General features: G+C 34.7%; 1 pseudogene; it reads left to right on the top strand.

Moving 5' to 3' along the window:
• The first annotated feature begins 3313 nt into the window (after nt 1–3313).
• Nucleotides 3314–15705, top strand: part of LOC105992133 — a 65626-nt pseudogene continuing 53234 nt past the window's right edge.

Here is a 15705-nt window from a genome sequence, read left to right on the forward strand (position 1 = left end):
GGGATTGGGGGGGAGGGGGGAGGCTGGAAGGGATGTGAAGGGTAAACCAAAGGAGGAGGCTGCAATGCTTGGTAAGAAATGTACGCATTATCCTGTCCATGTAATTGTAACCCCTCTGTACAGTATGCTCACAAATAAAAAATAAATAAATTAATTTAAAAAAATATTAAAATACAAAAAAAGACTTTTAAACCCCGATGAAAAATGTTGATACATTTCCTGTCAATTGAGTATAATTGATATTTTTGAGAGAATAGAAGCATTTGTTAAGGCGAATCAAGTGGAGGGAAATGCTTTGGGGCTAGCAATGTTTTATATTTGTAGTGAATCACATCAATTATTTTTATCCACTTTTTTGTACCTTTCCTCCTTCATTATTTTCTCCACTTAAATTCTCTCATTATTGATCTGTAAATTATATGCAGTGTCCTATGGCTAGGCACTCTGTAGTATTTCTAGATAGCTTCAATTTCTAAGAAAGTATCTTAAAGACCTATTTATCAGGCCAATAGTAGTGCTGAAATACTTCTCTTTTAGAAACAAGTTAAAAGTACATTTTACATCTCTTTCATCTTCTTCCTCCATGTAGAGACTCATATTTGTCTCTAAAGTAACTTATCAAAAGGACTTTTGCATGTGACTCCCTTGCCTACTTTATGTTGAAATAGGTTGACAGACTGTAGCCTATGTCCAAGTGGCCCAATGGTCCTCTCCTGGTAATTAGGCAGAATAATGTACCAGGTGTTGTAATTTATAGACACTTCAAAAGATGTAAAAAAAAAAGAGAGAGTAATTAAGAGTTTGTCCTCATGGTCTAATTTCCTGGTTCATGTTTTTTCTGTAGATTTATATATTCATTTACTGAATTTTGAACATATGCTTCATTGCATTTTTTTTGCATCTAGTTTAAAATATGATATTTAAATTGATAGCTCTCTGTTAACCAACTTCCTATCCTTATTTAGAAAGTTTTTCAATTAAACATGCACAAAATGCACAATATAACATTTTATCTATTTCAAGAATAGATTATATACTTGTTATTTTCCATATGAGGATTTAAGAATGCATTCTTTATCCTCTTCAGTCAGAGAGACAAAAGTACGTTGTATCTGGAAAATTATGAGAGTGATTCAGAATAATATGGCTACAAATAAAATAAAAATATATGTAGTACTATTGACAAAGTGAAATCAAAGCATCATAGAATAAATAAATAAATACATACTGTGAGAACTAAATTTAAAGTTTAGATGATAGCTAATATTGGATCTATATCTTTGAGTTGTTAAATAAAATAACAAAACCTAAAGTTTAAGGCTGATGCAGAAAAAAAGAATATGTTTTACTCTGACACAGCCCACAGCCACCGGAAGCAGCCACCCCCAAGTCTGCAGCCCTCTCCCACTGGTGCCACTACAGCCCAGCATGGCTACCCACTGAACCAAGCTCCACCTGGTCCTCCCTGCGCCTGCACCCTTCCACTGAGAACCACTAACACCTTCCTGGTCACCACAACACAGGCTCTGTGGTCCAGCACACCACCAGAAACAGACTTTGAGAGTAGCCCAATTGGGTCCACCCCCTGGGGTGGCAATTCTCTGTAGGATCCCAAAGCCCTCTGACCCAAGCCCCCTTCCAAAAGGAGGGATCATATCAGAGGTGAACACAGACCTGAGCTCTGTTACTAAAACACCTATGGTTACCTGGGAAAGCTCCAGGTCTGTGATAAAAGAATGAAAATCTGAAACCCCAAACTCCCCAACATCAGGCCTGAGAGTGGGATTCTAGGTAGCAGTCACCCTTGTCAAAGGTCTTCTGGGTCCAACTAAGCCACAAGGAAAGTGGAATATGGCAAGACACACAAGGTTTTATTAGGAATCGGCTTAGAGGACTACCTAGAGATTCAAGATCCCCCCCAAAAACGCAAAAAACCCTACTCTTTAGATTTTTTTTAGTCTCTTTTTTTTCATGTCTGATCATTTGTTGTTTGTTTTTGTTTCCGTGTGTTACTTTTACATATTTTTTTAGGATTTGCTATTTTATTTAAATATATTTTCGCTATTATTTAGCTTTTTCTTCCACTTTTCAATTTCCTAATTTTAATTTTTTTGTTTCCTTTCACTCTCTTTTTTGTTTATAACCACATTATACTAATACTCCATCAGAGCTACCCTGTCTAGTTCTATGCACAAACAAAGGCCTCCTTCTATGTGTGTGAACAATAATTACAGGAGTAACCTTAGATTAAGCAACTTTCCAATACTCTTTGAATAAAACTTTTTCTAATCTCAGCAAATCTCCCAAATATACTTATATATAACTTCTTTTCTTACCTTCATCTAGATCTCTAAGCTATTCCTTACATAACCTTTCTTTGAATTCTTTTCTACCACTTACATTTGGAAAAAAGGTCTCTATTCTCTTCCTACTACATATGCCTTTCCTCTAAGCTGTTCTTACCCCTCTACTAACATTAACCCAATTTTTCTTCTAAATTTAAATTTTTATCTCTCCAATCCTGTCCCTTCTCTTCTCCATCTTCTCTTGTCCATTGATCCCTAATGGGTTATATCTGATCCAACTTACACTTGGTTCCATTTGACTGAGTACAAGGGGCCCATCTTGTTAATGCTAAGGTAAAGACTATTATCAACCAAATGCAGATCATCTCACAAGTTACAACTATACATAATCTCTACCCTGGAACCACAACATCCCTCTCCAAGCAAAGAAAAAGAGAGCAAAATAGGGAAACACCTACCCATAATTCTGAAACCTTAAGATCTATACAACACTGTGTTGGCTCCTTCCCTAAAAGACTGTCCTATTGTCATACCAGTGTTTCCAAATGGGTAGAAATAATTGTAGAAACAAAGGAAACATGGACAATCAACTAACCCCAACTCCATCTCCACATAAACAAGCTACAGAGCAGTCCCAGAATGACCTAGAGGATAATGTTCAAGATATTTTAAAACCATGGTTGGTAAATCTGCTGAATAAAAAATTGGACACCCTGCACAGGGCTATGAAAGAACGTGATGAGGCCAACCAGAAGCTAATATGTGTCTTTATGGCCTCCAGAAAAAAAAAAGATAAAGGAACTCCAACAGAACAAGAAACAGCCCAATGAAAAGATAGAAACCCAGATAAAGGAGTGAAAAGGAGAAGTCCGAAAACAAACTCCAGGAGGTAAGGTGATCTATTCAAAAGTTAAAAGAAAAAACTCAATAAAGAGCTGGCCACCATTAAGAAAGACCATCAAGAAGGTAGGGAGATAAAAAGCAAAGTAAAAAGCCTCAAAAGCAGAATGGAGGAGGCAGAACACAGAATCTCAGAGGTAGAAGACAGTTTAGATCCCATAGAGAAAGAGCATACAGATATTCATAACAAAACCAAGAACCATGTCAGATCACTTCAGGAAATACAGGGTACATTCAGAAAGCCTAATTTGAGACTAATACATATACAGGAGGGCCTGGAGAGGGATGCCAATGGATTAGGAAATATATTTGGCAGAATCCTAGAAGAGAACTTCACGAATATGCAAAAGAACAGGCCCATCCAGATGCACCAAGCTTTTATAACCCCAAATAGATCAGACCAGGATAGGTCATCCCACCCCCATATTATAGTCCATACACGATCAATAGCTACTAAGGAAAGAATTCTTAAAGCAGCCAGGAAGAATAGAACAATCACATTTAAAGGTAAGCCAATCAGAATTACCTCAGCCTTCTCAGCAGACACCATAAAGGCAAGGATTGCGTGGAAAGAGGTATAGCATGCCATAAAGACAAATAACTACCAAGAAAGATCTGTCCATCTAGGCTCTCATTCATAGCAGAAGGACAAATAAAAACCTTCCACAGCAAGGAAAAACTGAAACAATATATCGCTACCAAACCAGCTCTACCAAAAATTCTCAAATATGTGCTACACATAGAAAACCAACATAAACAGAATATTGCCAATAAAACTCTCCACAAACCAAGATCTATGCAATCAAGGCAACAAGACTCGCCAAGGCACAGCTCCACCAAAAAAAAAAAAAAAAGGGATGAAAAGCAGGGACAGACAAACACCTCTTATCCCTAACAGCCCTTACTCTCAATATTAATGGACTTAACTCTCCAATTAAGTGACAGATTTTCTAGTTGGATCAAAAAGCAAGATCCTTCTATCTGTTGTCCTCAAGAGACACACCTCACCCACAAAAACAAACATATTCTGAAAGTGAAAGGCTGAAATAAAATCTACCAAGCAAATATCCCCATAATAGGCAGCAGTTGCAATCCTAATATCAGATATAATTGACTTCAAATTAAAACCAATGAGAAAAGATAAAGAAAGTCACTACATACTAATTAAGGGATCTCTCCTTCAGGAGGTTACTGCAATTCTAAATATCTACTCACCAGATAATAGGGAACTCAAATTTATTGAAGAAACACTACTTTCCTTAAAATCACACATAAAAACAAAAAAATTAAAAAAAAAAATTGGGGGGACTTTAACACACCACTATCCCCTCTGGATAGATCAACCTGGCAAAAACTCAACAGAGAAACTTCAGACTTAAACAACTGCATAGGTCAAATAGACTTAACAGACATCTACTGAATATTTCACCCAGCAGCATCAGATTACACCTTCTTCTTAGCAACACATGGAACATTCTCCAAAATAGATCACATTCTAGGTCACAAAGCAATTTTTCCCGATTCATAAATATTGATATTATGCCCTGCATTCTCTCAGACCACAAGGGAATATAATTAATATTGAACACCAAAAGCCACCAAATGAAATTCTGTAACACGTGGAGTCTGAACAACACATTGTTGAACCACCAGTGGGTCATGGAAGAGATTAGAAAGGAAACACAGATGTTCATGCTATTTAACAAAAATGAACATACAAACTATCAGCTCCTCTGGGACACAGCAAAGGCAGTACACAGAGGCAAGTTTATAGTACTCAGTTCCTACATTAACAAATTGGAGAAATCTGAAACCAACAATTTAATGAGACCTGAAAGCTCCTTGAAAAGAGCAGCAAGCTAAACCCCAATCCATTAGATGGAAACAAATAATTAAAATTAAATCAGAATTAAATGAATTAGAGCCTAAAAACCTATAGAAAGAATCAACAAAGCAGAGTTGGTTCTTCAAAAAAAATCAACAAAATTGACAGACCCTTAGCAGATCATATTAGAAAAAAGAACACATCCAAATAAACAGATGAGAAAGGAAACAGAAACACACTAACAACCAAGATTCAGAATATAAGGGAATATTTCTCAAAACTTTATGCTAAGAGGTTTGAGAATCAGAAAGATATGGATGAATTTCTAGCAAATATTGTCATGCCCAAATAAACCAAGAGATTTAAACCAATTTATCAGACCCATATCAAGCATCAAAATAGAAACTGCAATCACAGACGTCTCACCCAAGAAAATCCCAGGACTGGATGGATTTACAGCTGAATTCTACAAGGCCTTCACTTCAGAGCTCACTCTAATACTCCCCCAAATATTCAATGAAATTGCAAGTGGAAGTTCACTAGCAAACTCTTTCTGTGAAGCCATCGTAACCTTCCAAAAGTAGGCAGGTACTCATCAAAGATAGAGAACTATGTACCCATTTCTTTGATGAAAAATTCTCAACAAAATTTTGGCCAATCAACTTCAACAACTAGTCAAAAAAAATCATGCACCACGATCAAACAGGATTCATTTCAGGGATGCAAAGCTGGTTCAATATACGCAAAACAATATAATTCATCACATCAACAAAAGAAAGGATAAGAACCACATGATTATCTCAATAGATGCAGAAAAGCATTTGACAAGATCCAACACCCCTTTATGATGAAACCTCTGGAAAAACTAGGAATCCATGAAACATTTCTCAATATAATGAAGACTCTTTATGACAAATGTACAGCCAGCATTGCACTGAATGGTGAGAAGTTAAAGCCATTTCCTCTAAATTCAGGAATGACACAAGGATATCTGCTCTCTCCAGTCCTCTTCAACTTAGTAGTAGAATGTGTAGCTAGGAAAATAAGAAAATGTGCAAACATAAAGGGGATCCAAATAGGGAAAGATGAAGTAAACTCTCCCTCTGCAGGTGACATGATCTTGTATTTAAAGAACCCCATGGATTCCACTCCCAAGTTACTATAGCTGATCGGAAACTTTGGGAAAGTAGCACGATATATAATTAACCCCAAAAATTAATCTTTCCTATATGCCAATAACAAGAAGAGCAAGGCTGAAATTAGGATAGCAACCACTTTTGTAACAGCCACCTAATAAATAATGTACCTAAGAGTTAACGAAAATGGTGAACAACTTCTATGATGAAAACCTTAAAAACCTGCAATAAGAAATTATATCAGATCTTAGGAAGTCGAAAAACCTCCCATGCTACTGGATTAGGTGGATTAACATCCTGAAAATGACAATATTGCCAAAAGCTATATACAAATTCAATATGATACCTATCAATATCCCAACCTCATTCTTCAAGGAAATAGAAGAAGCAATCCAAAAAGTTCTAGAGAACAATAAATGACCACGAAAAGGTAAAAAAAAAATTCTTAAAGGAAAAAAAAAATCACTGGAGGAATATCAATTCCAAATTTCATACTATACTACAAAGCCATAGTAATCAAAACAACTTGGTACTGGCACAAGAACAGGCATGAGGACCAATGAAATAGGACTGGAGACCCAGAAATGAGCACACAAAACTATACCCCCGTAATCTTTGACAAGAGAGCTAAAAAAAAAAAATAGAATGGAAAAAAGACAGCCTTTTCATAAATTGTGCGGGCAAAATTGATTAAACACCTATTGAAAAAGCTACATCCTTCTATGTCTCCCTGCACCAGAATCAGCTACAAATATATCAAAGACCTCGAAATAATAGCAGACGCACTGGGGCTGGGAAGGTAGCTCAGTGGTAGAGTGCATGCCTTGCAAGCATGAGGCCCTGGGTTCGATTCCTCAGCACCACATAAACAGAAAAAGCCAGAAGTGGCGCTGTGGCTCCAGTGGTAGAGCGCTAGCCTTGAGCTGAAGAGCTGAGGGACAGCGCCCAGACCCAGAGTTCAGGCCCCATGACGGGCAAAAAAATAAAAATAAAAAAAAAAATAGCAGACGCCCTGAAAACATTACAGGAAGAAACAAGAAATTCTACAGTTCCTTAGCACAGGCCGAAATTTTCTATTTTCTTTTTTTTAAATATATACATATACATATATATATAGTGAAAATACGGTACAGAGGGGTTAAAAGTACATGGGAAAGGTAATGAGTACATTTCTTATCAAGCATTGTTGCCTCCTCCTTCTTTTCCCCTTCCCATCCCTTCCCATCTCCCACCCCCTACTCTCCCACTCCCCCCCACCCCACCAAAGTTGTAAAGTTCGTTTTTCGACATAACGAATTTTACATCTCATTGCTGCAATGGGTCCACTTGTATCCCTATTTAAATGATTTGTTTTTTCCCTTCAAGTACCTCTATGATGAAAACTTTTGAAACCTGAAAAAGGAAATCAAAACAGAACTTAGAAAGTGGCAAAACCTCCCATGCTCCTGGACTGGAAGGATCAACATTGTGAAAACGGCAATACTTAGAAAGTGGCAAAATCTCCCATGCTCCTGGACTGGAAGGATCAACATCATGAAAATGGCAATACATCCCAAGGCTATCTACAGATTCAATGTGATACCTATCAATATTCCAACCTCATTCTTCAAGGAAATAGAAGAGGTAATCCAAAAATTCATATGGAACAAAAAAAGACCCCAAATAGCAAAAACGATCCCTAACAGAAAGAACAGTGCTGGAGGAATATCAATATCAAATTTCAAACTCTACTGCAAAGCCATAGTAATCAAAACAGCTTGGTACTGGCACAAGAACAGACCTCAGGACCAATGGAATAGAATTGAAAACCTGATATTTTCTTATTAAAGACCCAGAAGCACAATAAATCAAAGAAAGGTTGGACAAATGGGATTGCATGAAACTGCAAAGCTTCTGCATAACAAAGGACATAGATAGCAGGAAAAATAGAAAGCCATGAATTGTGAGAAGATCTTCACTAGCCATACAGTGGACAAGGGTCTCAAATCTAAAATATACTTAGAACTCAAAGAATTAAATCCCCCAACAACAAATCCTCCAAGAAACATATGGCCAATTAATCAGTGGACTAAAGTCTTAAAGATAGACTTCTCTGAAGTGGAAATAAGAATGGCCAACAGACACATGAAGAAATGCTCAACTTAAAACATTTCCTCTAAATTCTGTGAAAATAATTATAAGAACCTGTAACTTGTTGAAAATATTTGAACACTTCAAACACCAGCAAGATTATTAAGTACTGTGAACACAAAGCAGATTTCAGATCTTTCAAGTTTTTTGGCATTACAAGGGAATATGTATCAAAATTGCCAATTTATATACTTATTTTATTTCTATAATTTTGTATTTCTTTTTAATAAGTTTTTTACTGTAAAAATACTGTACAGAGGGGTAACAGTTACAAGAGCAAGGTAATGAGTACATTTCTTTTTTTTTTTTTTTAATCCAGTCGTGGGGCCTGGACTCTGGGCCTGAGTGCTATCCCTCAGCTCTTCAGCTCAAGGCTAGCACTCTACCACTTGAGCCACAGAGCCACTTCTGGCTTTTTTCTTTTTGCTTATGTGATACTGAGGAATCGAACCCAGGGCTTCAGGCATGCAAGGCTAGCACTCTACCACTGAGCCACCTTCCCAGCCCATGAGTACATTTCTTATGAAGCATTCTTGCCTCCTTTGATTTTCCCTATAATCCTTTCCCTCCCACCTCCACAACTACACTTCCCCCCATGCCTAAGTTGTAAAGTTGCCTTGTCAACATAGTGTCTCTTACATCTCATTGTTGCAATGGGTCATCCTGTATCCCTATTTAAACATTTTGCTTTTTCCCTTCCCCTCCCCAAATTATACCAACATCAAATACGGTGACAAGGGTTATACCATGGGGGAGGGACATACAAAGCAACAATTTATTCCAGAAAAAAAACAGAGGATGAAGCTGTTTACAGGGAACCTAAAGAATTTATTACAAAATCAAAATTTTACATTTTAAACTACTCTTGAGATTCACAAACATTGGAAGATATGCTTTTTATTCTTGATTTATTTTGCCTATACTGGGTTTTGAACTTAGAGAATCATATTTTCCTGGCTTGTTTGCTTTTATGGCTGATGCTGTACAACTTTAACCATGCCTCTATCCTGTGGAAGATGTTTTAAGAAGAGAATTGAGACCCACAGTACATTATGCTCTTTGTTTCTAATCCATGTGTGTGTCAAGATACATCCAATCCTTATCATTTTGTGATTTTTCTCCTAAAACTGCCTAGGAACTATCTTCTAGACATTCTTAGTTGTCCTTTAAGGCAACACATGGTGCTCTCTGGGGCCATACATAGACTGGTATTCATTTTAAATGATATTTAATTTTTGTGGTGTCCATAAATTAATACATTCTTTGTCATTTGTTTTGCATACACAACACCATCTGCTTCTTAGATTCCCAAATGTCTGCTTGATGTGCTTTGCCTCCCATTCCAAAAAAGTCCCTGCTGTGCTGCCAAGTCTCTGGAGTAATAGCAGGAACACATAATTTTTGCCAGTAATGCTGTAATGAGATACATCACACACTTCTATAACAATTGGGTCTATTGCTTGCTATTCCAAATTCATATACTCTACCAACAACAGTCAATCACCTGGCATTTATAGGTTCTCTTCTATTCTTTACCCCTTCTAGTGGGGGACTTGTAGAAGTAGAAAACAAGTCTAGTAAAATTTTTGCCATGTTTTCTTGTTTGAAAGTGTTCCATTTGTGTATATTTTGTCTAATCACACAGTGACGCTGAAATGTCATTCTCTTAGAAAATAATTTTGAACCACTGAGTGGCACAAAAGCCAAATATTGTCAACATTCTCAGGCAACTTGGAGTAAGTATTTATTAGCACATGAAACAAATCTCTGAACTATAAAATGTTGCTATCCCTTTTGCATATGTTGGGTGACTCAGTCTTCTGCTTCTTGTATTAATGAAGAGTGATGAAACAAAGAAAAAGAAATAGTTAATATGGAAGTTTCTTAATATGAAAGAAAAAAAAACATTAGTTGAAGGATCACTTCAATTCTGAAAAAGCACTTAGAATTGTGATGCCATTAGTATTGATGAAACACTAATTCATTAAAGAATAAAACTGAAAAAGAAAGAGAAATTCAGCCAGGCTCTAGTGGCTCCCACCTGGAATGCTAGCTACTCAGGATGCTGAGATCTGAGGATCACGGCTCAAAGCCAGCCTGAGCAGGAAAGTCCGTGAGACTCTTGTCTCCAATAAACCATTAGAAAACCAGAAGTTGTGCTGTGGCTCAAGTGGTAGAGCACTCACCTTGAGCTGAAGAGCACAAGGACAGCGCTCAAGCCCAAAGTTCAAGCCCCATGACTACGAAAGAAAGAAAAAGAGACAGACAGAGAGACAGAGAGACAGAGAGACAGAAAGAAAGAAAGAAAGACAGAAAGAAAGAAAGAAAGAAAGAAAGAAAGAAAGAAAGAAAGAAAGAAAGAAAGAAAGAAAATCAAAGTACGTTCTTTAAATAGAAAGACTTTATAAGTAATTACAGCAAGGGGTAAAAAGACTATTGCAATAGAGGAGAATTATCAGATTAAAATATGTAAAAATTTCTGTGTATGCTTATAGCCATGAAGGTGAGTATGGGGCAGAAGAGCATCAGAGGATAGAAAATTACTAAATGATCAAAAAGAGGGGAATATTTTTGCTTAAACTGAACAATTATTTCTGAAACTACTATAATAGGACAAAGAGTAAATTGACTTTTAATGTAAAGCCAAATTATAGGAGTCTATAGTTTGGTCAAGAATAGTCTGTTTTAATCAGAAGAGAGAAAAGAGGTACAAGAAATATATACAATTTGCAGATTTAGAAGCCACTTAATTGCAGATCCAATAATTTAAAGATTTGGCAAAATTTTGATTTTTTGAGTAAGTTACCATAATCTCCAGGATTAGTGTTGTTCATTTTGACCCTGTTTCTTAAATCTGGTCAGGAAGCACTGGATATTGTCTAAGTGGAATGGATATCTAAATTTCAGTTATACTATGAAAGCTTGCATTGGAACTAATAACTTGCCTGCAAAGAAAAGATTTTTCAAAATCATTTTCCATGATGTTTTAAGCTCTGGACCTCTCATTTACTTTTGAGATTTCTAGACCTCTGAGTAGAGATACAACTAATTCAAGACTATAAAACCACAAATTCTCAGTAGCAAAGTTTACACTTTTAACATGACATCCATTCAGCCAACTAGTATAGCAAATAACTTCCCATGTAAAAAATTCTACTTTATATAATCCTAGTGAATTAATTGCTGGAACAGGATATTGATGAGTCTATGGTAATTGAATGAATATTTCAAGATATTTTCCATTACCAACTATTTTTTCACACTTTTCTTTAGTTTTATGTTTTATTATCTTTAAATAGCAGTTCATCAATATGCTGTATTTTCTCAATAATTTAGTAACATTGGGAATAAAAGCATTGACAGTCTCAAAATAGAAAAATATGTGTGTATCAAGTTGCTGGATGCCATTGGCTCACTCCTGTAATCCTAGCTACTCTGGAAGCTGAGATCTGAGGACACTGGTTTAAAGCAAGCTGGGGCAAGAAAGTCCATGAAACTCTTATTTCTAATTCATCACTAAAAAAAGCCAGAAGTGGAGCTGTGTTATTCTTGATAAAAAATGCTGAGAAACTATGCCAAAGACCTGAAACATATACAAAAAATAAAAGTGCTGAACTCAATTGCACATACTCAAGTCAAAACTGAGCTTGTGTGTAGATCACATATGGAAACCTGTTTTGGAAAGGATGAATTACAAAAAATATATAGTACTACTTTAGAGCTGTAATTTAACTAAACATTTGAATATTATAAATTTCCAAAATTCACACAAAGGAAATTTTCACACTTTTCACATGCAATTACTAGATATTAAATCTATGTGACAAAGTAATATTATAAGAAGGCATTCTTTGAGCATCTTATAATAAAAAAAACTTACTAGAAGTTTATAAATTAAAATTATAGAAGAAAAATGAGGGAAGGGGCAACAGTTTGACAAGAAATGTACATATTACCTTACTTATGTATCTGTAACCACTCTATACATCACCTTGACAATAAATAAAAGAAAAATATTATCAGACACATAGACATCTGATTTATTTCATCTGTTGTATAAATAATAAGAAAAAGAAAACTTGTTTAAGTGAATTACTTAAATGCAATAGATATCTATACGTCTGTAGATAAATATGTAGATATTAAAAGACATGTAGACATATAAGATTTGCGATGAGAATCCTGGTTCAAAGCTAGCCCAGGCAAGAAAGTCCATGACTTTTTTTGTTTTTTTTTGGTTTGTCGTAGGGTTTGAACTCTGGCCTGGGGCACTATCACTCAGCGCTTCAGCTCAAGGCGAGCACTCTACAACTTGAGCTACAGCGCCACTTCCCATGTAGACATCTAATATAAATAAATTCACCCTCTAAGAATATTCAAATAATACATGAGGGAACTTTGAATAAAGTATGGTTTTTTAAGCAGAGTTCTATAGAATATAATGTTTGTTAATATCTTGTAAAAGTCTAAAATCTTGCAAAAGTTTTGGTTACTCTTCCGACATAATTTTAGTGGGAAAAAAAAGAAACAGAAACAAAATGAACACTTTATTAAAGTTTTGAAATACACAGAAATGACATTTCCTTTTAAGAACTTACCAATAAATTGAGATAACTCAAAATATGCTTAGAATGAGTATTTGAGGATATTGCATTAAATACTATTGACCTAGTTTTCTCTAGTGAAAAATAAGGATATGAGGTAAAATGTCTTTGTAAATAGATGCTACTTTCCCAAGCTTTGGTACTAGATTAAACAGTTTAAAGGCAACCATTTTTACCAGAGAATTAATATTAAGTAAATGCTGAGTGATTTTGCGAGTGTTGGATGTGTTTTAATAATCTTACTAGATTTACATTTTGATGTGATTTCTTTCTTTGAAAACCCACTGTGTATAAGTAATTATTTGCTCATGTATTTGTTTTGTTTCCTTGTTTACTAATCCCACTAAAGGAATTTTTATGATTTAGGATTTTAAATCTGTAATTAAAGTGCATTTGTAAGTATACATCACTTTAAGGCTAACCCAGTGTTTTGTTCATATATATTTTATTGTAGTTGCAAAGATTTTTAATATATATTGAATAGCTAATTTACAAGTGAAGGATTGGAAACACTGTATATGTTATTTAGATTTTTCTCAAATATAAATTTGTGGATAAGGATTATTATAGACAAAATCAAATGAACAAAATCAATATTCTTAATTCAGAAATTTTCAAGAATTTTAATTTAATAGTTATTTTAATATTTTATAATTTGTAAAAAGTGCATCCAAAGTAATAAATAAATATGATAAAGCAAAATGTAAAGCCTTTATTGAATATATATACATTCTTACATACATATAGCAAACAAAATGCAGAAACTTGGTTATTATTTACAATTAAATTTTGGTTTTTATTTTTAAAGGGCAAATTTTTACCCGTCACTTTTAGGGTTAATTTATTTTTTAAAATTTGATTTTATTGTCAAGGTGATGTACAGAAGGGTTACAGTTACTTACATAAGGTAGTGAGTACATTTCTTGTGGAACATTTTTAACACCCCTCATTTTTCTCCAAGGTTTCCTCCTCCCAGTATCCTCACCCTCAAGTTTTAAAGTTTATTTCCCACATATTTTCTTCTGAGTATTGATGTTGCATTGGTTCTCCCTTAGTCCTTTACCTCACCATTTTGTTGTTTACCTTCTCTTCTCTAATTCAGATAACTAAATATTGGCTATGCATTAATCTAAATGTTGATTATTTATAAGTAAAGGAGAATATATTTTCCATTTATTCAGTTATATTTACTTGTCTTTAAAACACAAAGCAAAAAAGGAGTTTAAAATAAAAAAGATCTTGACAAATAAGTTCTATGTGGAATAAACATTCTAAAATATTTGTAATGGAAATTTATCTTCTTTTCTGCTGGTATTGGGCCTTGAACTCAGGATCTTGTGCTATCACAACTTACTCACAGGTGACATTTTACCACTTGAATCATTACTTCAGTATTTCACTGGTTAGCTGGAGATAGAATCTCACAGGCTTCCCATGCTGTCTTCAAATTACAGTTTACTGATTTCACTTTTTTGAATAAGTAGAAATATATGTGTAAGCTACCAAAGCCCAGATACAAGTGGGATTTCTAATTAATTATAGGATTTCATGGGTGGTATAAGAGGGGATTAAGAGCTGTATGAAATTTCATTAGTGAGGAGGGATTGTTGGATTAAAAGCAAAACAAGTCCTTAGTGAGACTAGAAATATTTGGAAAAATTCTCACCTCTTTAATAAAAATGATTAATTGTACATAATATCTTTTGAAAAGGCTACTGAATAGATTAAGTTTAAATCATCCCAGGGATATATGGCTGACACCAAAGTAAAATCAAACATAATATATATATATATATATATATATATATATATATATAAAATGTACATATACACATATATTTATTGTTTTTCATTGATATTGTAAAAGTTATGGATATGAGTTATATAAATCAAATAAAGAGTGCATATCTTTTTGAACAATGTCACCCGTTCCTAGTTTTTCCCTCCTGTATGCATCTAAAAGTTTTATAGATAATTTTTATAGTTCATTTTCAACATAGTATCTAATAAATATCACTGATGAATTTGTTCACTTTTTGTCCCTCCATTTCTGTGCCCTCCTTACATTCCAAAAATCAGATAAATGAACAAATACATAAAAGATAAAGACAACAAAAACAACAAAGAATAAAATATACTTATTCTATTTTCTAGAGTTGATTTCTATAAATTTTATTTTGTATGATCAGGTGCATATACTTACTCCTTTTTGACACTCTCCTAAGAAGATCTTCCTTTGTGCTCACTCCTTGTGAGTGCCTATAGACGAGTATAATTTATCATGTTCCAGTGTAATTTTTCCTCACAAGTTAAAATGACCATTATCAAAACAAATCATAACAGATGCTGGCAGGGAAACCAGTATGGAGATTCCTTAAAAGACTAAACATAGAGATTCCCTATGATCCAGCAATTCAACTCCCGATTATTTATCCAATAGTATGCAAACAGGGCCACACTAAAGTTACCAGTACAATCATGTTCATTGCAGCACTGTTTGCTATAGCCAAGATAGGCAATCAACACAGATGCCCCTCAGTTGACAGAGGGATCAAGAAAATGTAGTATATGTACACAGTGGAATTCTACTCATCCATCAGAAAGAGTGATATTGTAGCAATTCAAAAGGAAATGGGAAAATTTTGAAAAAAAGCAATACTAACTGAAATAAGATAGACCGAACGAAACATTGATTGCATAGCTTCCCTCATTTGTGGTAACAAGAAACTGTCCATAAACCCACAAGTAAATGCATTGCATGGTAAAAAAAAAAAAAAAGACATAAATTGTTTTAGTAATATGTC

The sequence above is a fragment of the Dipodomys ordii genome, unplaced genomic scaffold (genome assembly GCF_000151885.1).
Source record: "Dipodomys ordii isolate 6190 unplaced genomic scaffold, Dord_2.0 Scaffold80, whole genome shotgun sequence".
Classification (NCBI taxonomy): domain Eukaryota; kingdom Metazoa; phylum Chordata; class Mammalia; order Rodentia; family Heteromyidae; genus Dipodomys; species Dipodomys ordii.